The 23,363-nt window shown below is 53.3% G+C and overlaps 4 non-coding genes across 4 annotated transcripts; 1 reads left to right on the top strand and 3 right to left on the bottom strand.

Moving 5' to 3' along the window:
• Positions 1–4,423: 4,423 nt before the first annotated feature.
• TRNAC-GCA lies at positions 4,424–4,495 on the bottom strand. The gene has a single exon. It is a non-coding gene; the product is annotated as a tRNA-Cys (tRNA).
• Positions 4,496–16,765: 12,270 nt separating this feature from the next.
• Positions 16,766–16,839, bottom strand: TRNAN-GUU. Its single transcript has one exon. It is a non-coding gene; the product is annotated as a tRNA-Asn (tRNA).
• Positions 16,840–17,693: 854 nt separating this feature from the next.
• LOC123361338 lies at positions 17,694–17,809 on the top strand. Its single transcript, XR_006576150.1, has one exon. It is a non-coding gene; the product is annotated as a U5 spliceosomal RNA (small nuclear RNA).
• A 1,923-nt stretch (positions 17,810–19,732) lies between these two features.
• Positions 19,733–19,896, bottom strand: LOC123361336. The gene has a single exon (XR_006576148.1). It is a non-coding gene; the product is annotated as a U1 spliceosomal RNA (small nuclear RNA).
• Between the last annotated feature and the right edge of the window lie 3,467 nt (positions 19,897–23,363).

Raw genomic sequence — 23,363 nt, 5'->3', positions numbered from 1 at the left:
GGGCACAGTGTGAAATGTTTGGGGACCACTGTTTTAGGATGATGTTCTTATTCACTTCTATGAAGTCCAATAAAAGCTATTCCTCACCTACCTACTCCTCCATCAGGACCAACGAGGTATGTTCTGCTGCCCTTCACTTATGCAGGAAGGATAATAACATTTCATTCCACTCAATCCTAAAGTGATTTGCAACCCGCCACCAGCCAAAACTGGTCATTTTGGGAAAGTGGCCCCATCATGCTGCATAGCTAGGCAGAGTAGGTGTGTCTGTGCAAACACGGTCTGTTCCTGAAGTCTTTCCCCCATCTCCTCACTAGATGTGAGGGGGGAGCTCATTCAGCCCCTGCTTCCGCTTAGTATTTAAAAATGCCTCATTGTCCCTAGCTCTGCTGACCTTAGATTTCTCCTCCTGTCTTCTTTCTGCCAGTTCAGATGAGGTGGCCGAGTGGTTAAGGTGATAGACTGCTAATCCATTGTGCTCTGTATGCATGGGTTCAATTCTCATTGGATGTGTTTAGTTTTCACCCCTCCTTTGTAGACAACCATCTCCCCCTTTGGTACAATGACAGATCAAACAATGTTGCTTCTTGCAAACAAAAACCTTCTCAGAAACTCAGAACTCCCTTGCTTTAAATAAAATGTCTAAATCCCAGATTTCTAAAAATAAAAAAAAAATTCTCTAGTGCTGTATTTCTTAGTTTTTATCTCAAAAGGGAACATCCTCATCTTCTCCCCCAAACACCCTGGGACCTGCCCAAATTATTAAAATACCCTCAACCTGAGCAAGGCCAGAACAGTGAAGCAGAGCTAGTGTCTAGACCAAGCTGTTCTGAAGGAGGCAACTCAAATATTTTCTCCCTCCTTCCCTTGGCAAGGTCTGACTGAGAAAACAAAATTCCTCAAACTACAATGTGAGTCAAGCAGTGTCCATTGTCGCTGTGCTATCTCGGAGAATCCTGCATTGTACACGGTTCCTGGGCTAGTCCTTGGAAGGTGGATCCCTTCAATGGGCCAGCAGCGAGTCTGTTAATGCCGCCCCCGTGTGGCCAAAGATTAGAACTGACCAGCAGAGTTTACAGCTGGAGCCTGGGACGCTCCTGAACGAACTGGGCCCAAAGCCTCTCGCGTGTGACCCTCGCTGTGCAGCAGGAGGCGGAGGGAAGCTGATTGTCAGGGCTCAGGGCAGCTCCCTGCCATGCTGAACTGGTGTCTGTGCTAAGTTCGGTATCAATCAGGTGATTCTGGGAAGTTCGGGGTCCCTGGGCTCCCAAAGGGGGGGTGAAGCAGGTCACCCCTGGAGCAGGTTAAAGCTGCAGGGTGACAGTGGGGTTGCTGCCCCTGTGAACAGCTGCTGTAGCACCACCTGGGCAGGACAGGGAGAGCCAGTTATACCACCCCCCAGCCTGTGTCGGGGGATGGGAGCACTCACACCCTGGGGACCCTGAGCTGGGACGGAGGGAGGCCCCCGTGCACCAGGGCTGCTGTAAGGGCAAACAGGGTCACCCACCCACCAGAGATCTTCTAGGGGGGGAGAGTGGCACCCAGACACCCAGGATCTTGTAGCGGGGGACAAGGGCATCCACACTCCGGGATCCTCTGCAGAGGGACGGACACCCACACACCCAGGATTCTGTATGGGGGGCAGAGGTACCCGGACACCTGGGTTCCTGGACCGGGGATGGGGGGCACTGAAACATCTGGGATCTTACATGAGAAAAACAGAGGAGCCTGCAATCCGACATGAGAAGGGGATGGGGAAGCAGGAGCATTTCCCAGTTCCAGGCTGTCCCCGTCTGGCCAAGGCACAGAGCTCACAAGCAGAGTTTAAAGCTCCAGCTGCCAAGCAATAAAAGCAGCCGGGCTCCGTGGCTGGTGCCTGTGCTCCCAGCTCCTGGGGAAGCTGAGGCCAGTGGATCGCTTGAGCTCAGGACTTCTGGGCTGCAGCGGGCTGTGCTGACCGGGTGTCCCCACTAAGTTCAGCATCAATATGGTGATCCCAGGGAAGCTTGGGGTCCCCAGGTTGCCTAAGAAAGGGTGAACGGGCCCAGGTCGGAAACAGAGCAGGTCAAAACTCCCATGCTGATCAGTAGTGGGGTCGCACCTGTGAATAGCCCCTGCAGTGTAGCCTGGGCAAAGCAGTGAGACATTGTCTCTTTTTATACAGACACCCCCCGCAGAGCCTGGAGGGGGGATGGGAGCACCCACACGCTGGGGATTCTGAATTGTGGGGGAGGGACGCACCCAAGCAACACAGATCTTGAAAAGGGGAACAGAGACACTCACAGATCCCGGCTGGGGGCAGGCAGGGGAAACCACACACGGGAGCTAGTTCATGGGGTGGGGGACAGAGGCACCCACCAGAGATCCTGGATGGGAGCACCCACATGATGGGATCTTGAACTGGGAGCAGGGAAGCACCATGTACCAGAGGTTCTGAAGGGGGAACAGGGACACCCACACACCAGGTGTCTTGCAGCAAGAGCTGCGGTCTTGATTTACACAGGGCAGTGATGGGGAATTAACCACGTCCCTTGCGGAGCTTGTTCCACTAGATGATTAGCCTCATCATCCAGCTAGGAGAGGGAGTGCTGGGGGCTCTGCAGTTTTTGCAGTGGGGCTGTCTCAGGTGTCACAGGTGGCTTTGTTGGTGGGGGTGGGGAAGTAGGGACTACAGGATGTGAGGCTGGCTGAAATGAAACTGCACAAAAAACCTTCTCATTTGCTCCAGCTATGGCCCTACTTTGGCTTCTCCCCCTTTCATAAATATCTCCATATCTACCCCTGCTCTCAGACACCCCCTCTCTCCCATGGGTGTTTAACAGTTTCTTCCTTTTTTCATGGGAGAGAAAAAAAAACAAACCTATTAATTTGAGCTACTGACACAGTTCACAGCATGAAATACACAATTTTGTGTTCAATGAGTTGTGTTGGTTTACATAACATGAAAAATATGTTTTGGGATGAAAACCTCACTGCATTGAACAACCCACTTGATATAGTCAATGTACTACAGAATATTTAAAGAAGTTAAGAAAGATGTGGTTATAAATTAACATGTTGTGCCATTTACACACGCACAAGAAACAGAAGAAACTGAATTATTTGAGCTTCTAAAATTTCCACTTTCTCACAGTATTTTAGTTCTCAATATTGTTTTAATTTGCTTACTTTTTTGGAACTAGAAATGAGGAAAGAGCACACTGAAATCAGTGGAATTACCGCAGTGAGGGATTAGTCTCATTATTTGCCACTAACAAAACCTTTGTTAACAGAGAGTTAACTTTGACTGTGAATATCTCTTTCCTTCCAGAACATCGAGTTCAGTAAAACTCAAACTCCGGAAAAACAGGGAATACAGAGTGAGGATACATGCCCAGATAACCTTAACTCTGCCCTCTAGAAGAGAATCCCTGATAGCATATGAGAACAAGGACAGGTTTGGGGACAAATTACATCTACTTCCCAAGAGTTTGTTTCTTCTGTAGTTAATTGATCCTGGCCCCATCCATTGATCCTGGCCTGGTGTCTGGCTGTGGAATTTACTATTTTTATCCCAGTATATTTAAAGATGAAACTGCTTTACAAAAGCTCCTTTATTCTAGGTTATACAAACAGGTCACTTCCCCAGCTATTTCAAGGAGATGGAATTTTCCTGACCCACAGGGAACTTAAACTAACATGCTCAAGATCACACATTCCTTAGGAGAAAACAAAGGGAAAAAAAAACAAAACCCACCAAACCGTTGCTGATTCTACCCAAATGATCAATGAGACCAGAAAGGGAAACTGTGCAATTAAGTGGCTGGGACTACACTGACTCTGCAGTTACTTGGATGCAGACACACCCAGCTCTATGGTTGGTAAACGTTCAGAGACTCTGCTGCTGCTCATGAACTAGCAGTACATGACCTCTAAACAGCTGCCATTTGAATGCATCTGAAAGTCACAAGGAACAACGATCTGTGTTAAAGGAAGGTTGCCATTTATTAGAGCCCCAATTGAGGCCGTGTGCACAAAGAGAGGCTTGAATGTGTAACAGGGAGTTTGGTAAATCTTGGTTATTTTAGTTTTGTAACAGGCTCCTGTCCACCTCCAGTAGAGTTTTCAGTCCCAATGGCAACTTACTTACCAAATGTAATACAGACTAGTCCATGCCTCCCAAGTGGATGTGGTTCTTGTTCTTCTGCACATTGTAGCCCATGGAGGCCAAGGACCTGCAAATGTGTCTTCATGTGCCTTTGTTTAATTAATGAAAAGAAACCGACACTTAGAGGATTGGAACTGATTTCAGCTGGGGGACATGTTTGCTAGGTTTTTATGCATTTGCACAGGAAAACATTGAGTGGGTCCATTCATTTCAAGGATCCCTATTTAGTGGAGCTCCTGAAAATAGAATTATTTTTACTAAAGGAACAAGTTTGTGAGGGGGCACTTGGATTTGAACTAAGGACCACTTGATCTGCAGTCAAACACTCTACCACTGAGTTATACCCCCATGACATTTGCATATGCAAGTCCATGATCTTAAGGATTTTGAAGGACGGGCTCTGCCTCAGAGAGCTGCTTTTCTATTCCCAGGCCACAGGGGTTTTAAAAATGGGGTTTGATTAAACTTTATATACACATGTAGACACCACAGCTTGCACACCCACCAATATAGCTTCCCCCCACTGACATAGCTACCACCTCTCGGGGAGATGGGTTAACTGCACGGACAGGACAGCTCTCTCCCCTCCGCTTAGAGCAGCTTCATTATTTATGAATAGGTGGGAAATAACCTCCTGAATGGACAGGAACCAATGTATCAGATATCGCTGTGTCTGCATTCAATATGGGTAACTGGTCATATTGGGCTGGATTAGTAAGAGCATTGCCAGCAGATTGAGGGAAGTGATTATTCCCCTCTAGTCAGCACTGGTGAGGCCACATCTGGAGCATTGCGTCCAGTTCCTCCCACCCCCCCACTACAGAAACAAATTGGAGAGAGTCTAGGGGAGGGCAACAAAAATGATTAGGGGGCAGAGGACTTACGAGGAGAGGCTGAGGGCAGGGCCGCCCAGAGGGGGGGCAGGTGGGGCAATTTGCCCCAGGCCCTGCAGGGCCCCCAGGAGAATACAGGATTCTATTGTATTGCAACTTTTTTTTTATGGAAGAAGCACCCGAAATTGTTTTGCCCCAGGCCCCCTGAATCCTGTGGGTGGCCCCTGCCCAGACCGTGGTGCTGTCCCCCCACTCCACCCCCTTCCCTCGTTCTCCTCCCTCAGAGGCCCCCCCTGTGCTCCACCCTCACTCCCATCTGGCCACTTCCCACCCCTGCTCTTTGGCTGAGGCCTGCTGGTTGCTCGCTCCTCTCCTCCCGCAAGGCCTCTTCACGCCTCTCCACCCCCTACCCCAAGGCCTGCCTGCTGCCCACCCCTCTCTGCCCCCTCCCCTGAGACCAGCCCTGCTCACCACCCACACCTCTCTGAGCCCTCCCCTGACACCCCCTTCCCATCACCCACCCCTCTCTGCTCCCTCCCCTGACACCCCCTTCCCATCACCCACCCCTCTCTGAGCCCTCCCCTGAGACTCCCTGCCCATCGCCCCCACCTCTCTGCCCCCTCCCCTGAGACCTGCCCATTGCCCCGACCTCTCTGCCCCTTCCCTGAGACCCACCCTGCCCACCTCTTTCTTTGGTCATCTGTTGTTATTCCTTGAAACATCAAGGATGGAATAAAAAGCTGAGTTTACTCCAGGGTGAGGAAAGAAAGGAGCCACCAACCCCCTGGCCAAGATCAGTGCCCCAGAGAAAACCTGCCCCCTGCTATCGCAATCACTAATGTGCTGGGGATATGGCAGGAAAGGGACTGTCTGAATGATCAAGGCAGGAAATGGACAACAATCTACAGCAACGTCATTAGCCACAAATGCACTCGCCTCGTGCTCCAGCCAGAAGGGAAAGGACCAGGAATTCTTGCTGTTCAGCCATGGACACACTTACACAAGGGCACAGCAGTGTGTGTGTTGTGGAAGCTGGTTTGAGGAAACAACTGGAATTGATCACTCAGTGAGAACAGAACTAGAGTGTAGTGAGAATCACAGCTCCAACAAGTAGTTGTGGCTGAGTGGTTAAGGTGCTGAACTAAAAATCTTTTGCGGGGGGTGTCTCCCAGTGCAGGTTCAAATCCTGCTTACTACAGAGGAACTCATGGTTCTTTACTTTCAAGGGAGCTTGGTCTTGTCTCCCTCGTAAGCTGTGTCTACCTGAAAGAGTAACCTGGCTTAAGTTACAGTGTTTTAATTGAACAGCTGTTGCATGTCCACCCTGTGTCACCAGAGCACATCCATGCTAGCATCTCTTGGATTGCCACAGAGAGCAGTGCACTGTGGGTAGCCAGTGATGAGCTGCCAAAATCATAACAACTGGTTCCCTCCTCACCCCAGGAGGGATCATGCCCCCCCCGGACTCCTGCCCCAACCAACCCCCTGTGTTCCTTGATCCCCCACCCCCACCCCAGGGACCCCTGCCCCATCCACCCCCCTTCCCTGTACCCTGAGTACCCTCCGCCGCCCCATCCAACCCCTCCTCTCATTCCTGATGGCCCCCCAGGACCCCTGCCCCATCCAACCACCCCTTCTCTCTGTCCCCTGACAGCCCCTGGAATCCTTGCCCCTGACTACCTCCCACCGCCCCATCCAATCTCTGATCCTTTATGACTGCCCCACCACAACCCTTGCCCCTATTCAATCCTCCTGTTCCCTGCCCTCTGACCCCCCACCCCCAAACTCCCCTACCCTCTTTCCAACACCCCCTCCCTGCCCCCTTACCGCGCAGGCTGGCAAAACAGCAGGGGCGGCTGGAGCCATGGGGCCAGGCCGGGCCGGAGCTGGGGGGCTGTGTCCAGAGCCGGGCATCCGGGTAGGTGGGGGCACGGCAGGGCCGGGGGGGGGAGGTTGGGGACACAGGGCCGGGCGGCCGGGGACGCAGGGCCGGGGAGGGTCAGGGACGCGGGTCCGGGGCCGGGTGGCCGGGGAGGGTCGGGAACGCGGGGCCAGGGAGGGTCGTGGGCGGGAACGCGGGGCCGGGGGGGGGGCCGCGGCTGGGGCCGGGGAGGGTCGGGAACGCGGGGCTGGGCCGGGTCGCGGCCGGGAACACGGGGGGCAGGGAAGCGGGGCTGGGGAGGGTCGCGGCCGGGCAGGCGGGGGGCCGTGGCCGGGTGGCCAGGGAGGGTCGGGGCTGGGTGGCCGGGGGGTGCCGCGGCCAGGGCCGGTACAGGACGTGGGGCCGGGGAGGGTCACGGCCGGTGGCCGGGGAGGGCCGGGAACGCGGGGGGGGGATGCGGGGCCAGGGGGGGTACCGCGGCCGGGGCCGGGGAGGGTTGGGGACGCGAGGCCGGGGTGGGGCTGCGGCCGAATGGCTGGGGAGGGCCGGGGCCGGGGCCGGGACCGCGGGGCCGGGTAGGGTCGTGGCCGGGAATGCGGGGAGGGGGGGATGCGAGGCCGGGCAGGGTCGCGGCCGGGAGGGGGCGGGGGGGGGCGCTGCCGGGGCCGGGTTGCCGGGGAGGGTCGGGGACGCAGGGCCGGGCAGGTTCGCGTCCGGGAACGAGCAGCCGGGGACACGCGGGGGGGGACGCAGGGCCGGGGGGGGTGCCACGGCCGGGGCCGGGTGGCTGGGGACGCGGAGCTGGGGAGGGTCGGAGCCGGGCCGCGGCTGGAGACCGGCCAGGGCACATGGCCCCTCCTAGTTTCCTACCTCAGCGTCGTCTTCCTGGGCCGGGGAAGCCTGCTTGCTTCTCAGCCCTCCCAGGCTTCCCGCGCGAACAGCTGATTTGCGGGAAGCAGGGAGGGAGGAGAAGCAAGGAGGAGCATTCATGGCAGGAGGTGGAGGCAGAGCTGAGGTGAGCTGGGGCCGGGCAGCAGGGAGCGCTTGTTAAATTTAAATACCCTTTTAGAACCAGTTTGTCCCACGGGGAACAACCGGTTCTAAAAGGGCTTCTAAATTTAGCAACCGGTTCGCGCGAACCGGTGTGAACCGGGTGCAGCTCACCAATGTGGGTAGCTATTCCACTGTGCAACTGGCTGCAGGGTGCTTTGGGAAGGGTTTGCATTGCCTCATGGGCTGGTACAGCATCACATGATGCAGGTTTCTCTATCCCATTGTTCCATTGCCAGCTGCTTTTCAACTGCAATGTGCGTGGTGGGGTAGAGAGCATGTGTGTGTGTGGGGAAGAGACAGTGTGTGCGTTGCGGAAGAGTGAGTGTGTCACACACTGTCTCTAAGTTCAGACAGCTGCTGGGAAGCAACCAGTCCTGAGGCAGGGGACAGCCCTGACATCAGCCCCCCTTTTCTCACTGGCTCAGCTCAGCACAGCACTCTCTGTCACACACACACACACACACACACACACACACACACTGCTGCCTGCTTAGCTCTGTGTCAGGGGTGCTGGAACAGGGGGCTTAGAGGGCCATGGCCCCACCACTCTTTACTGGCTGTTAGGACAAATGATGGGGGGGGAAGGGTGCAGTCTTGGGGAAGAGGCGTTCTGTGGGTGTGGCCTTGGGGGGAGAGGTGGTGTGAGTGGGGGTCCTTAGGGAAGGGGTGTCATGGGGGTGCCACAGTTCGGACAACGGTGCCCCTCCCCCACTGTAAGGACGCTTCTGCCACCCTGCTCTGTGTTGGCAGAGTGGGAGAGAGCAGCATCCACGGCAGTGATTTGCTCCCCGGGGCTCCAGAGGCGATTTAAAGGGCCCGGGGCTCAGGCCGTTCCAGGGAGCCCTGAGCCCTTTAAATCACCAGCCTGGGGAAGCCGGGCCGGGCTGGCACAGCGTACCGGCTCTTGCCGGTACCCCATACCGGAACATACCGGCTTACTTTCACCTCCGGAAGGTCCTCACGTGGATCAATAACTGGTTAAAAGATAGGAAACAAAGGGTAGGACTAAATGGCCAGTTTTCAGGATGGAAGCACGTAACTAGTGGTGTCTGTACTGGGACCAGTATTAGTCAACATAGTCATAAATGATCTGCTAAACAGTGAGCTGACAAAATTTGCAAATGATCCAAAACTACCAGCTTGCTTCCTAGAACGAACGCTCCTTGAGTGGGGTGATCCACAGGGAGTAGCTCAAACCTCCAAAACATTAGCACAGCAAGGGAGGGGTGTGGCAGTGACATCACAAAGGCCTTTTGCAGGACCTCAGACTATTGGTCAAAGGTGGTGGGGAGGTGGTGACCTCACAGAGAGATGCTGACATCAGCCAGGCAGGACAGGAGTGAGGGGCCAGGGAAACCTCAGAGACCCCTGTGGCTTTGCTTCAGCAAGTCTCCTTCTCGAGGTCTCTCTTAGAGGACTGAGAGTATTCGGGTTCACGGACGTGAGCACCAGGAGGAACCTCTTTTGAGTTTTCTCCTTCCCTTTTAGTGATTTTACTAGAAAATAGCCGTCCCTGTTTAGAAGGTAAGAGCCTCCTCGAGGTTTGAAACCTGTTCGGTCTGATCCATCAGGTGACAGTTGAATTCTAAGCATGGAAAACATGAGCTTAAGGAGGCAGAATTTTATTTCACACTTGGGATTTTGTCCCATAGAATCACTGGGGACATTAGGGTTTGTCCTTTTTGTTTCACCTTTTCCTCCATCCTTCCCTTCCCTCCTTTCTCTTCATCTCTTGCTTCTTTTGTCCTTTCACCTGTTCCCCTCCCAACAGCAGGAGCGGTGTGTGTGTGTGTGTGTGTGTGTGTTGCAGGGGAGTGCTCTGCAGCTCCCACTGTGGGAGGTCCACCCAAAAATGTGGGGCTGAAATAGTGCTTGGGCAGTGATCCCCACCAGTGACCTGGGCCATCCTTTGGGCTCTCTGGTGAGAACCCTCAGCCTCCCTTCCTCAGTCTCTACCCTGATTGGCTGAGCAGGGGGTTATTGACAGGGAGGAGACTCAGGTCCTTGTTGTTCTCTTTTAAGACCAAGTAAATAAGTCATAACCAGTTCTATGTTTGATGAATTTTGCTGCTTCTCTGCATTAATGGTCTCTGAGCAGTTCATGATTCTCTCTAACCTTGCAGTTCTCCTCAAATACTTGCTGAATAATTACTGTGCATTGTTGTTGGTCTGGAACTCATGTGAGAGCACTTTATTCAGGTCATTCAATGTTTGAAATTCAAGATCTGATGGTTAGTTTGAAAATCAGGGTTCTTGGGTCCTACTCCCAACTCTGCCACTGGCTGGCTGTGTGACCTAAGACAAGTCAATTCTCAGCCTTAGCTTCTCCCTCTTTCAAGTAGGGATAATAATGATCTGCTCCTACCTACCTCACAGTGGGTGGAGGACGGGGATCCATTGGAGAGTGTCACTAGGAGTAATGCATAATATGAGGTGTCCTATCATGTTTACTCCGATCAGATTATGACATAATAGAATAGCTGAAATAGTCTATTTTATTTGTATTTTTTATTTTGAAATTGTTATGAGCAGCAACTACTTAGCTCAGACTGAAGCATCTCACATAATGTTTGTGATCTAAGTGTCTCCTCTTTGTGTGTGACGAGACAATTTAACACACTGTGACAAACAGAAGATGCTTTTGTTTGGCAACAAAATATTTTTGCAAAGAACTTTCATCCCACTTGTTTTGATTTCGAGAAACAAACTGGTTTAGTCTGAAGAGGATTTTTCCGACATTGAGCAGGCGCAGTGTGTCCCGTGACACCCGCCTGCTATACGGCGGCCCCTGCTGAGGGCGTCCTTGCTGCAGCTGCAGCTGGTTCTGCTGGTGCCCTGTGGTTGCCCTCGTTCATCCAGGAACAAGCCTCAGGTGAGCTGAAAAGAATCCTGTCCAGCCGAGTCTGGCAGCCGCCATCATATAGCCAGAAGTCCCCACACCTGTCGGGGAAACAAACCAGCCACCAGAAAGTGGTCCATTGTCTCACGCGGTGCCAGAGCCTGACACAGCGCCTGTGGGCAACCTTTGCTCTGCACACGCCGACCGGTTCCCATGAAAGATGTGTCACTGCACGTCTCGGTACTTAAAAGGTACCTGTGCCACTAGCAGATACTTTAAGGTTCCCGGCAGTGAGTTCTGGGGACAGTTGCTCACTTTCAGTGAATGTAACTGTACGTAACTGTACAGCTCTGTGCAGTCACATTTGATAGAAGTTTGGTAATTAAATTATACAAGAGGGTCAGGTAAAGTGGCTACTACCACCACTATGTTTTGTCCCAAGAAGCCTTTACAGCCATTCTGAGGGGAAATGGGCCCTTTGCCCACAGAAATGGTCTATAGGGGACGGCTACAGGCAGCAGGCGGGGAGATAATCTCATCAAAATGATTTGACTCCTGGGTAATGTAAGCAAAATCACTAAAGGAATGTCCGGGGTTTCTATTGGCACTTAACTTGCCTGCCCCTGGCTGGCTCTGGTTGTACAAGATGGACGTGTAATTGGGGGTCAGTTGTGTAAAAAAGAGTAATCGCAGTGTAAGGGATGTTAGGCAAAAGAGAACTTTGTGTGTGATGATGTAAGGTTTTAAGGACCTAAACTGACACTCGTGGTTTGTAAAACTCTTGTTTTGTAGGTTTAAGATGAATTGGTTTGGTTCTGCTTTGCTGGGTTTTTTTAATAATGCCACTGAAAATCCATTTGAATCATTCAAAGTGGCAAAACTGCCAGACACCTTTTGCCAGACACAGGTAACTAGTGTTGTTTGGGTTTGGTATTTAGCATGTAACTCTTAAGGTACCTCACTACTCTATAAAATTCAAGACCAAAGTTATGGCTGTAGTAAGGGGCAGCCAGAAGCAGAAGGATGGAGAAAGAAACATTGGTTGGACAGACGGACGGATGGACAAACCGAATAATTAAGCATTTGTTTTTAAAAAAAGGCTTAAAAACATTAAAAGGAAAAAAGGGGCAAAATGTTTTCCAGTTTACCAAAAAACCTCAGCCTAGCTCTGCCCTTGGGGTTTGGGGGTGACAATTGCGGGCTTTGCCTGGGGCGCCAGGTGCTGGCAGCTAGTCCAGGGCTGCCCCTGCCCAGAGGCCTTTATTCCTCCAGCCTGCGAGGACAGAGGGGGTGTCAGGAAGTTGCCCCTTCAATCCCACACACAAAAGGCCCTTCTGAGGAAAGGCAAAATCCTGAAGAGAAAAAGTAACATCAAGGAGGACTCCAGAGACAGAGATTTTGAAGACCTTGGGGAATAGTTAAGAGCTTGACCAAAGACTTGAACCCTGGACCATCAGATTAAAAGTCTGACACTTGGCCCACTGAGCTAGCCAGTCTCCTACAGAGAAAGTGAGCAAGTTCATGCAGAGGAGAAATTACTGAAGAAAAAGAGCCCAGCAAACACTAGAAGAAACCTGCTGGTCTCTCTCTCTCTCTTCCCAGCCCTAGCCCTGGCCTGCTCCTCCCGCCAGCGCCCTGAGGCATTTTGCCAGGACCATGCCGCAGTCAGCTCCACCCTCCCCAAATGCTGGAAGACCCAGCTCAGGAACCTGGCCGCTCTTACAGCCGCCTCTTCTGCTCTGACCAAGAGGGAGGGGGATTGAGTCTCCCTCCCTCAGGCCTGTGCTTCAGCATTTCTGGGGAAAGACCAATGCCGCCAAAGTGAATTTGGGCCAGTAGGTCAACCAAGAGGGCGGCCTCCCATGCCTGGCTGCAGAACTCAGAGTAAAGCCAGCTCCCATCCTTCCCTATAGGGCTCCAGACAAGGCCAGCCTGCTGGATCCGGCGTCCCCTCTGGTGCGCAAGTCACAACAGCCAGCAGGAAAAAGACCGGCTCCCGCATCATTTGAAAGAGCAAGACAAAGCCTTGAAACTCCACCTATGTTTAGGTATGAAGCAACAGGTCCCAAATTTCCACTGAGATCTGAGCCCAGCTTGCACTAGTCAGTGTTCTGACAGCTGAACTGGCCTGCACAGCAGCTTAAAAGCCAGCTGCTAAAACTAGGACTCAAACACTGGACCCCCCAGTTAAAAGCCTCATGTTCTTCTCACCAGCAGCTTCCTCTTGCAGGACTCTCTTTCCTCCTCCATCAGCTATAATACTGATCTACCACATCTGTGGGGACTGTGCTGAGTCCCCACATCCCCCTACTTTGTCTTTGTTCCCTGCAGGCTGCAAAAATGTCAGGGGAGGCCACCCCCTCCCTTCACTCGGTGCTCCCACTCATATCGGCGAGCTGGAGCCTCATCTCCTGGAACTCAGCCAGCTGTCACTTGATCCAGTCGTACAGTGACATGCTGACTGGCTCCCCTCCCTGGATGCTCTTGTGGAAATCCCACAGGCGATGCTGCAGGACTTGGCACCATTGGTTTCTTTAATGTTGTGGTGTTTGCCTGATCACTGGAACAAAGCCGCCAACTCCTCCCTCACTGACTCCCACCAATCCCCCTGGTTGCCATAGAACCCTCTGATGCTTTCCCATTCTGCCAACACTGACAGGCCTCACCCCCCTGCTCCTTTATCTTGCAAGCTCTGGATGTTCAGCTTCCAATATCCTCTGCCGTGGGTCAGGGAATTGCCCACATTGAGCACATGGTGAGAGCTGCGTGATCTGAACAGTCCATTGGCACCACCCTGCACTGGGCTGTCGACGTGCTCTCCTTCACGGAAATCCGGTCAGTGCGACTCCTGGCCTGTCCCTGCAGAAAGGTGTATCCCCTCTGCGGCTACTGTGAGCTCGGGTCAGAGTAATAGGAGGTTACTGCCCACCCTCCACTGGTTCCATTACGGAGAAACACGTCCTCTAAGCTGACCTCACTACAGACCTGCGCCAGGTAGTGCTCATTGTAAAAACGTTTCCTCTGACGGTAGAGAAAATGGGACCAGCGGTTCTCAGGCTGGCTGACACAATTAAAATCCGCCCCAACACCAAACACTGTGTGGTCCAGAGGAAGGAAGCCAGTTCCTACCATAGATCTTTCCTTTCACACCTTAACATTAAGTGCCTCCTCTTGGGCCCCTGAATCCCTGCCACATTCCAGGTGCCAGATGCCCCTTCTCCAGCACTGTCGTCACTCAGCTTTGCAGAGGAGCTTTCCTCCCAAGTCCCTGCCCCCTCTGGCACCATCTCCGAGGGCCGTCCTGCCTCACTCTGTTCCCGCCATTTTGGGTCAACGAATAAGTCATGTGGGAAAGACAGCTCCCATCTCTTGTGCTGTACAATACAGCACCATGGTGCTTAACAGCACAGGTCAGGTGGACAAACTAGGGGAAGAAGCCCATGCTCTCTTTTGTCCTGCTGGGGAGCTCAAAATCAGGTACTTGCCTCAGATAAAGGTGCTGCTGCCTTCCTAGAAAACAAGCCACCCCTGCACAAAAAAGGGATGAAAGGGCCTGCCAAAGCCTGGGATTGAAGCAGGGAATCAGCACCACAAAAGTCAGGAATCAGCTCAGGATACGGTATAGCATACACACGCAGTGGTTAGACAAGCAACAGCAAGGAACTGGACTGGTATGGAGTGAAAGTTCTGTGGAAAGGAACCAAAAAGAGCACCGGGGCTGTGGTACAGCACTTGCATACACTTTCTTTGGCCTGTTTTGCTGGAAGAGTTGGCAGGGCAACATGGTTAGTCACAGGTCAGTGGGTGGGTTGATGCAAATTCTGGACTCTGGGACCAGAGCTGGGCTGGGGGAAAAAGGGTCACGACTTTGGCAGCACATGCACCACCACCACCCTTTGCTACCTCACTCCACAAGCCCACACACAGAGCAACCTTTTACCTCTCAGAACCAAAATAGACAGTGAAAGAGATGGAATAGCATAAGCTTAGAACAAACAACTGCATCACCAACAACAACTCTAAGAGATTCAAAAATACCTTTATCTTTACACACCAGGGAGAGCAGAAAGAATAGCCACAAGCACACTAACATCCATTTTTACCTACCCCTAGGTTTTGGTGTTTGGAACCCATACCCCTTAATGGTGAGGACTTTTCAGGCCAGGGTGAAGCTTTCAGGCCTCAAATGCCAGGTATAGTTACTCTGTCCTTGATCCAAAATAAATGGGAAAATACACTGGATTACTCCTGCCCCAATAACAAAGAGACTGGGGATCTCACAGCAGCTGAAGTGACTGTTTGGACAAGCTCTCCCATCATGCAATCCGGGGTGGGTGTGACCATGCAAATGACATCACCCCAAAAGGCCTTGACAACACATCACCAACAGATGGCAGGGGAGAGTTCATACTGACCCTGCTTCAATTAGTTTGTGGCAAAGATTAAAAAACACTGAACGTTAAAACTCACCAAACGCCCGTCAATTCATCCTGATCGTCGTATCCGCTCGTTATACTCCACACCTGAACGTAGCCCTCACATGGACAACATACCCTCCTAACTCAGTGTCTGTACGTTAACCTTTTGCCCCCCAGTCGGGGCCATTGCAGATTACGCCACCCGATCTTAAACCGAACTTCTCACCCCTTGAGTAATCTGTACGTTGTTCACTGATCACCAGAAACTTCTACGCCTAAATGCTGTACCGTACACTTTTTTTTTCTTTGAACATCATCTTAATAAAATGTTGACATTTGTTTGAGATCCCGGCTCCTGTTCCTTTGCAAGGCGTGTGCGTTTGCTCCGTATTTCAGTCTGCTAATACTGCGGGGTGCGGGTGCGGGTGGGGGTGGGGGTGGGGGTGGGGGTGGGGGGCGATTGAGCCAGAGGCGCTTGCCTGCTGCAGACACGGATCCAAGGCTGAACCTCGTCCCCCACAAACTTGAAAGCTTAACTGAAAACTGTTTAAGAAGTGCTCCCGTCTCCCGCACTCAGCTACCCAGCTCCCAATGGTGTCCAAACCCCAAATAGATCCCTTTTACCCTGTAGAAGCTAGCTGTAAAATCCTGTGACCAGGACAGCTGCCTAGCAGCCTGCGCATCTGCCTGCCAGCACGAGAGCACGTAAGGCACTAATCCGGATAGTGGCGGCTAGGTGGCAGGGGGAGGGTGCAAAGAAACAGCAGAGTGGCGCAGCGGGAGCATGCTGGGCCCATAACCCAGAGGTCGATGGATCGAAACCATCCTCTGCTATGCGTGCGCTTGTTTCTTTTCCCTCTGGGCCTTCAAGCGAGCCGGTGACCAGCAGAGCACCAAGAGCCTAGGCCATGAGGCAAGAGGTGGCTGAGGCGAAGTGGCGGCCTGCCAGGGAGCTCCCCGGCACCTCTGGCTGCCTGGGCTGAAGGCAAGAGGCAGGCCTGGGCATGGCGAGGGCCTCCTGTCCTGGAATGAGGTTGCAGTGCTTCCTGGTCCCCTTTTCCCACCACCCCGGCAGGCGGTTGCTGCGGGAGAACACGAGGGAGGCTCTGGGGGCGCTAGGCAGCGCTGTGTGTGTGGCTGTCAGGGGAAAGAGCCGAAGCTCCCGAATCGACCTGCCATTGACTCGCGTGGCTCTGCGCGGCCGTCAGCCGGGTCGGGCCAGGCTGCGGACGTGACTCAGGCTTGGGCCGCATGGCCGCGCTTTCCTGACGAGGCATGAGGCAGGCCAAGAGCTTTGCACAGCGTACAGGGAAGTGGGAGGGAGGCGTCTTTGAGCCGGCGTGTCTCCTCCGCTTCTCCCTTGCCGCTTGGGCGGAGGCGGGAAGGGAGCGAAATGTTCCCGGCTGAAAGTTTTTGTGCTCGGCCTTGAGGATTAAGCCGGAGCCTCCGGCACGGCTGCTGGCAGATGGGTTTCTGAATGGCATCCAGCCCGCTCTTTGGACCACCAGCTGAAAGCACTGAGGCCAAGAGGCAGCAAAATGGGCCCTATGAGGCTCCCCCACTGGCCTCGGGGAAGCAGCACAGGGTTAGCATCAACCCTGGGTGGGCTCAAACCACCATCCTTTCGGTTAACAGCCGAACGCGCTGACCCATTGCGCCACAGAGACACGGAGGGACCAGGGTGTATTGAGCACAAAAGCCGGGAATCAGCTCAGGGTACGGTATAGCACATGTATGCAGTGGTTAGACAAGCAACAGCAAGAAACTGGACTGGTATGGAGCGAAAGTTCTGTGGGAAGGAACCGAAAAGAGCAACGGGGCTGTGGTACAGCGCTCGCATACACGTTCTTTGGCCTGTTTTGCTGGAAGAGTTAGCAGAGAGAGATTGTTAATCACAGGACAGTGGGTGGGTTTATGCAAATTCTGGACTCTGGGACGGGGGGGCAGATGCACCACCTCTGCAACTGACGTTTGTTACCTCACTCCATAACAACACACCTTTTACCTCTCAGGACTAAAATACACTGTGAAAGAAATCTAACGGCATAAGCTTAGGGTAAGCAACTGCAGCACTAAACAACAATTTTAAGAGATTCGAAACCACCTCTGTTTTTCCACACCAGGAACAGCAGAAAGAACATCAACACCACCTGCAAAGCATCCATTCCTACCTCCCACCATGAGTGGCTGTTAGGAACCCATACCCCTTAATGGTGAGTACTTTTAAGGAGAGGGTGATGCTCTCAGGCCTCAAATGCCAGGTACAGTTACTCTGTCCTTGATCCAAAATCAACAGGAAAATACACTGGATTACTCCTGACCCAATAACAAAGAGACTGGGGATATCGCAGCAGCTGAAATGACCGTTTGGACAAGCACTCCCATCATGCAATCCAGGGTGGGTGTAACCATGCAAAAGACATCAGCCCCAAAAGGCCTTGACACGGGCTGGGAGAGTAGTCACCCTGACTTTTGGGAGCGTAGGCGGTTGCCCCGGCAGCGCCTCTGCCGCGTGTTCTACATACTCTGCTTTCTTTTCAATTCGTATAAATCTTTCGCCTTTTACTAAAGATTTCCGTGGAGAGGCATGTTTATGAGTTTGTACCCAATTTTTTAAGGCTTTGCTTTGGCAAGGCTGTTGCCTGCTGTGAGAAAAACAGGAGTGCTCCCTGAGCTGGTGTCACTGGCTGAAGCTTTTCTATAGTATGAAAAAAGTATAGTATGGGGCACCTGGCATTGGCCGCTGTCAGCAGACAGGATACTGGGCTAGGTCTTTAACTTGGACGGGTAGCTGCGAAGACAGTAAATCAGACAGAACCCGTTCGACAAACCTCTTCATTTCCTTGTTATTGCCTGACTTCTTTAATTCTTTTCCTTTACCTTATTTCCCAGCAGACCGACTAGCCACCAGATTTGGGTGCTAGCAGAGGGACCTGATGAGCTCCTTCTTTTCGGCAGCGTTGAACATGCCAGGGCACAGTCAGATTCTGGATGCTCATCTGAATGTAACGCCTAGCGCTCACCTTTATTTCTGTTTCTTAGCTCTTTTGGGCCATCGATCTTTGGTCTGACCCGTAGGATCCCTGCATTAGGAGAGATGGCTAATTAATGAGCCCATAAACCTTGGAAATCAAATGAAACCTGAAGTCCGTAGAAGACCTCGAAAGGCCCTTGGGGAGTGGAGTGCGAGCTGAGGAAGAGTTCCCTGCACAGCTTACCTCTCCATTCTCGTTTTCCTGTCCTGAGCGCAAAAGCCAGGAAGCAGCTCCGGGTAGGGAGGGGATACCATATGTGTGCAGTGGTTAGACAGGAAACAGCGAGGAACTGGACTCGTATGGAGTGAAACTGTAAGCATCTTCTGTATGCCTGATGACTGCAGGTTTGAGAGAGTTATGTGGGAAGTGGAGGCTTTCGGTGGGCTTTCAGAGGAAATGTAATGGAAAGGCAGCCGAAAGTGGAATCCCAGGTTTTTAAACAATCCTCCACTAACACACCAAACAGCTCAGGTCTAGTTACTCATTGAAAATTAGAATAAAGTTACAGCAAGATTTCATCATAAATGAAGTCAAACCCTAAAGATTTCAGAACGCAACTGCTATAAGGAGCCACGAGGGAAGCAATACAAAGTCAACCTTGCCTCAGAGAAAGGCAGTTAAACAATTTCTCTTTTTTAAAGCAGCATAATCTCCCCAAACGGAAGGGCACTGTTCCCGGAGAAGGGTCCTGGAGAGGGTTTTCCTCGTTGGTGCCGGCCATCCACCTCCCCGAAAGGCGGGAGCTAGGTCGACGGAAGAATTCTTCCGACCAAGGCGCGGACTGATGTAGCCGCGCCGATTTACGTTCCCCGTGCAGCCCAGGCCCGAGGGTCGGTGCGTGCTGAACAGTTAAGTCAAAACAGCTCCGTCCGTCAGAGGTGTGCAAAAGGGAAAACCCGCTCCTGGGCGACGCGGCCACGCCGCCCTAACCCGCAGCGTAGCTAAGGGCATTCGGGGAGGCGGTGGGTGGGCCTCAAGCGACGGAAAGCCCTCCTCCAGCACGGGGTTGTGACAGCCTAGTCTCCGTAGCACAGAGACAGGAACAGACAGCGAAAGCCAAAGTGGCCCCAGGGCAGGGGGCGAGGCTGCCTGTTGGACGAGGAGACCAGGTGGGACAGGCGTTTTGGACAGGCCGTCGTCCCGTCAAAGGAGGAAGAGCCCAAGAAGAAGGGCCGGGCAAGAAGCTACAAGCAGGGAAAGAAGCAGAGCAGGCAGGCAGCTCCCCTTAGAGCCAAGGAAGGCACCCGTCTAAGCCCCCCGAAAGCAGACTAGAGAGCAGATCAGCTGCAAAAGACCAGGGAAAAGCCAAGAACACAGAGAGAGCCTTATAAGACCCAAGTAAAGTTTCAGAGCTGAGCTTTGCTTACAAAGAGGAACAGGTGACAAAGATACCTAGAAGTACAGGGCCTGTGGAAAAGAGCACTCCTAAAAGCCCAGACTGACAACTGCTTTCCTGAGAATCTGCTTTGCAGCGCACTACGCCTAAACAGCCCACTGTCTGTTTTTTGTTGTTCAAACCAATCACCAGGGGAGAGCGTGAACGCAGTCCCCCACTACCACAAATTATGCAGTTGAGTTTCCCGCATTTGGGGAAATCGCAGGGGTCAGCACACCCGCAGTGCAGTGGATGAGCCTCACTCTGGGAAAACCACCTTCATGATCATGGTATCTCCCCTGCCAAGTAAGTATGAGTTCCTGCTGCCCGGCCGCCGCCCGCTCTCGCTCACCCTGCACTTATAACACACGGGGCGGACCGCCGCGCCCCCACCGCTGGCCTCGCCCACACCGGCCCCCACTGCCGACAGCTGCCCCGACGCGGCCCCCGGAGACCGTCCCTTCCCCACGCCGAGCTCCCGGTGCCAAAGTCGGGCCCTGCCTGGCAGCCTGCGTCCGCTCCCACAATGCTCTGCTCGCACACAGATCTGCATACCTGCTCACGCGGCTCCGCCCCTCCGCTCGGGCCCCTCCCCCTGCCCGCCCGGGGCGCCGCTCTTGCGTGCTCAGCTCTTTGAGCTCAGATGGGGTGTAGTGCTCAGATCGAGTGCGACAGACCTTAACTTTGCCATGTGACGGTCATTCTATCCCCATTACCTGGCTTGCTTATTTATACCTATGACTGTCTTTAACTGTTGTATGCGTGATGTACCCTCACTGCTTGCTGACTGTATCTTGAACTCACCCACAGTATACCCCACATTGGGGACACTGCACACTGTATAAGTTATGTGCTGTCCAATACCAAAGTACTAGCATACCCCTATACTCTGTATGTCACCCCTGATGACCAGTAACTGATGTTACAAACTCTCTGTATTATCTATTCTTAAACATTTTCTAATAAACATTTAAAACTAAAATTGCCCTATACTCTGTATGTCACCCCCGATGACCAATATCTGATGTTTCAACTCTCTGTATCGTTCATTTTCAAATATTTTCTAATAAACTTTTAAATCTTGGTCTATCCAAGGCCGTGATCAAGTGTCTTGATGTTTTTGGTCTTTTGGCCTCGAGATGAAAACCTTGTTTGTGTCTTGGGAACCTTGAGGTAAAAAATTGTCTAAGTTGTAGCGGGTCCCGTCCCGGGAAGCCAGGCCATCAGAGAGACGACGTGGCCCACCTGCTGCTGGAGAAAGAGTGCAGCTTGCATTTCGCTTCTCTCTCGCTCTCTCTCCCCACCGGAAGTTGGTCCAATACAAGAATGACCTCCCCTGCCTTGTCTCACGTCAGTTTCTCCTCGGGGCAGAAGGTCGGGCGTTGTCAGCCACTCTCCAGAAACTGGACGGCCACTCGATCCCTTTTGTTACTTGCCAAGTGAGGCTGAGTGCACTGGCAACTGGCAGGCAGCTCCACATGGAGCTTCCCACCTAGACATCCCTGGACGAGGTGAGGTGGTGCATTGGCAAAGGGGGCGGTTTGAGCAGGGTGGGGTGTGTGTGTGTGTGTGTGTGTGTGTGTGTGTGTGTGTGTGTGTGATTTTGGGAAGTGATGTCACAAACTGCTGGGGCTGGTTTCCTATTGGTGTGACCGATTTTTGCAAAGCTTCCCCCCCCCAATCTTCTTTTGGCACTAGGGCTTTCTGCGCTGCTGTTGACAAGGGCAGTGGCACAAGGGGCTCAGGGTGGAGAATCAGGGAGCCGGCGGGGTGGGGGAGAAAGGGTGCACGGGGGTGTGTGTGTCACAAGGATAAGAATCACATTTAGCCCTTGCACGGCAATGGTGGTGCACTCATGCACTGCCACAGCTTCTAGTACCATGATTATTTATCTGTACAACAGCAGCACCTACAGACACCGGGGCAGAATCAAGGCCCCCTTTGGGCCAGGCGCTGCCCAGACACAGCGAGAGACAGGCCATGCCCCAGAGAGTTTACAGGCTCCACACCCAAAAAGTGGGAGGAGAAACAGAGGCCCAGTGTCACACAGCAGCAGTGAGAGTAAAACCCAGGACTCCTGGCTCCTCCTGCTCTAACCACTAGACCCCACTCTGCTCCCAGAGTTGGGGACAGAACCCAGGAGTCCTGGCTTCCCAAAAGGGCAGGAGTGGGGTCTAGTGGTTAGAGAAAAGGAAGATGGGTGTCAGGACTCCTAGGTTCCAGTCCCAGCGCTGGGGCTAGAGTGGAGTCTCGTACGTTAGCACAGGTGGGGCTGGGAGCCAGGACTCCTGGGTTCTTCCCATCCCCCCCCCCGAACCACCTTGCACAGCAGGAGGGGGCTGGGCAGGAAGCGATGATGGGGTGAAAACTACCAAGAAATGCAAATCCTGGAAGGAGCCTGTGTCAGGAACTGGGTGGTACAGAAACCACGGCCCCCATCCCATCTCTAACCCCCCCTTGGCTGGCACTGGATCATGCCCCCTGTGCCCCCCCAAACCACCCCCTGTGAGCCCTGGGGGGAAGGGAATAGCCATGGTGCTGGGCCCCCCATCCAATTGACGTATTCATTGTCGCAGTGACTCAAGGTGTGTGCACAGAATAGGGATGGAGTGTGTGTGTGTGAGTGTATGGATGGATTTCTGCATGTGTTTGTGTGGTTTTCTGTGAGGCATTGGGTGGGGGGGGTGTTATTACAGCTGTGGGGGTTTTGTTTGTGTCTGTGCAAGTGTGTGTGTTCATGTGGCTGGATTTGTGATGTGTTTGCATCTGTTAGCAGTTGTGTTGATGTTGGCTGGATTTGTGTGGGTGTTTGTGTATATTAGCAAGTGTGTGTGCCTGCATTCATGCATGTGTTTGTGTATGTTTGCAATTGTGTGTGTGTGTGTGTGTGCTCTGCTGCCCTCTTTCGGCGCAACAACTGTTTCTCTGTATGTCACAGCCCCCATACCATCGACCCCGGTGGTGATTTCCCCATGTTACAAGGGCTGGCTGGCCTGACCCTTCTCCCCTCTGCGGAGTGTGGCGGGGGCTGCAGTTCACTCCCTGTGGGGCAGGAGTGCCAAGGTGCGGGGCACTGGGCTGCGATGCACCTGGAGAGCAGCTCAGGTGAGGTGGGGCAGGGCGTGTGGTGTCCGTTCTGTGTTGCCTGGTGCTGGGCCATTGCACAATCCCCAGCCACACCGCACAGTGCACCCCGAGAGGGGGCAGGGGGCCAAGCAGACGATCCAGCACGAGGGGGAGAGGATGTGTGGTTGTGGGGAGGAAAAGCCTTGGGCTGCTCTGGGGGAATGCAGAGCAGGGGTGACACCCCAGAAACATGCAGCAAAGGGATGGACAGGTGGGGTGGGTGGATAGAAGAGGCTGCGAGCCTAAAAACTAAAAGGGGAGTGTGGGGTCTAGTGGTCAGAACGGGGGAGGGGGGCTGGTGGTCAGAATTCCTGGGTTCTATCTCCAGCCCTGGGAGGGGAGTGGGAGCCAGTGGTTAGGGTGTGTGTCAGGGGAAGAGCCAGGACTCCTGGGTTCTCTCCCTGGCTCTGACTCTCTCTCGTGCAATCCCTCGGCAGTAACCCAACTCACCAGCGTGTGGGAGCGAGGGGCTGGGGCCGGGTTGTGACACAGCCCAGAGTCCGTACTGCCCCTTTGTTACCCAACCAGGGCAGGGTGGGGGATGGCCTGGGAGACCCGCTAAGAAAGGGGCTTCTGGTGGGTTTGTGTGTGGGTCACGCTGCCCCCTGCTGGATAGACCCCTCTAAGTAAGAACCAGTCTCAGCCCGGGTCAGAC

Source organism: Mauremys mutica, unplaced genomic scaffold (assembly GCF_020497125.1).
Source record: "Mauremys mutica isolate MM-2020 ecotype Southern unplaced genomic scaffold, ASM2049712v1 Super-Scaffold_100469, whole genome shotgun sequence".
NCBI classification, from domain to species: Eukaryota; Metazoa; Chordata; order Testudines; family Geoemydidae; genus Mauremys; species Mauremys mutica.
Note: the sequence above shows the minus strand (reverse complement) of the source record. Positions and strands in the feature narration are given on the sequence as shown.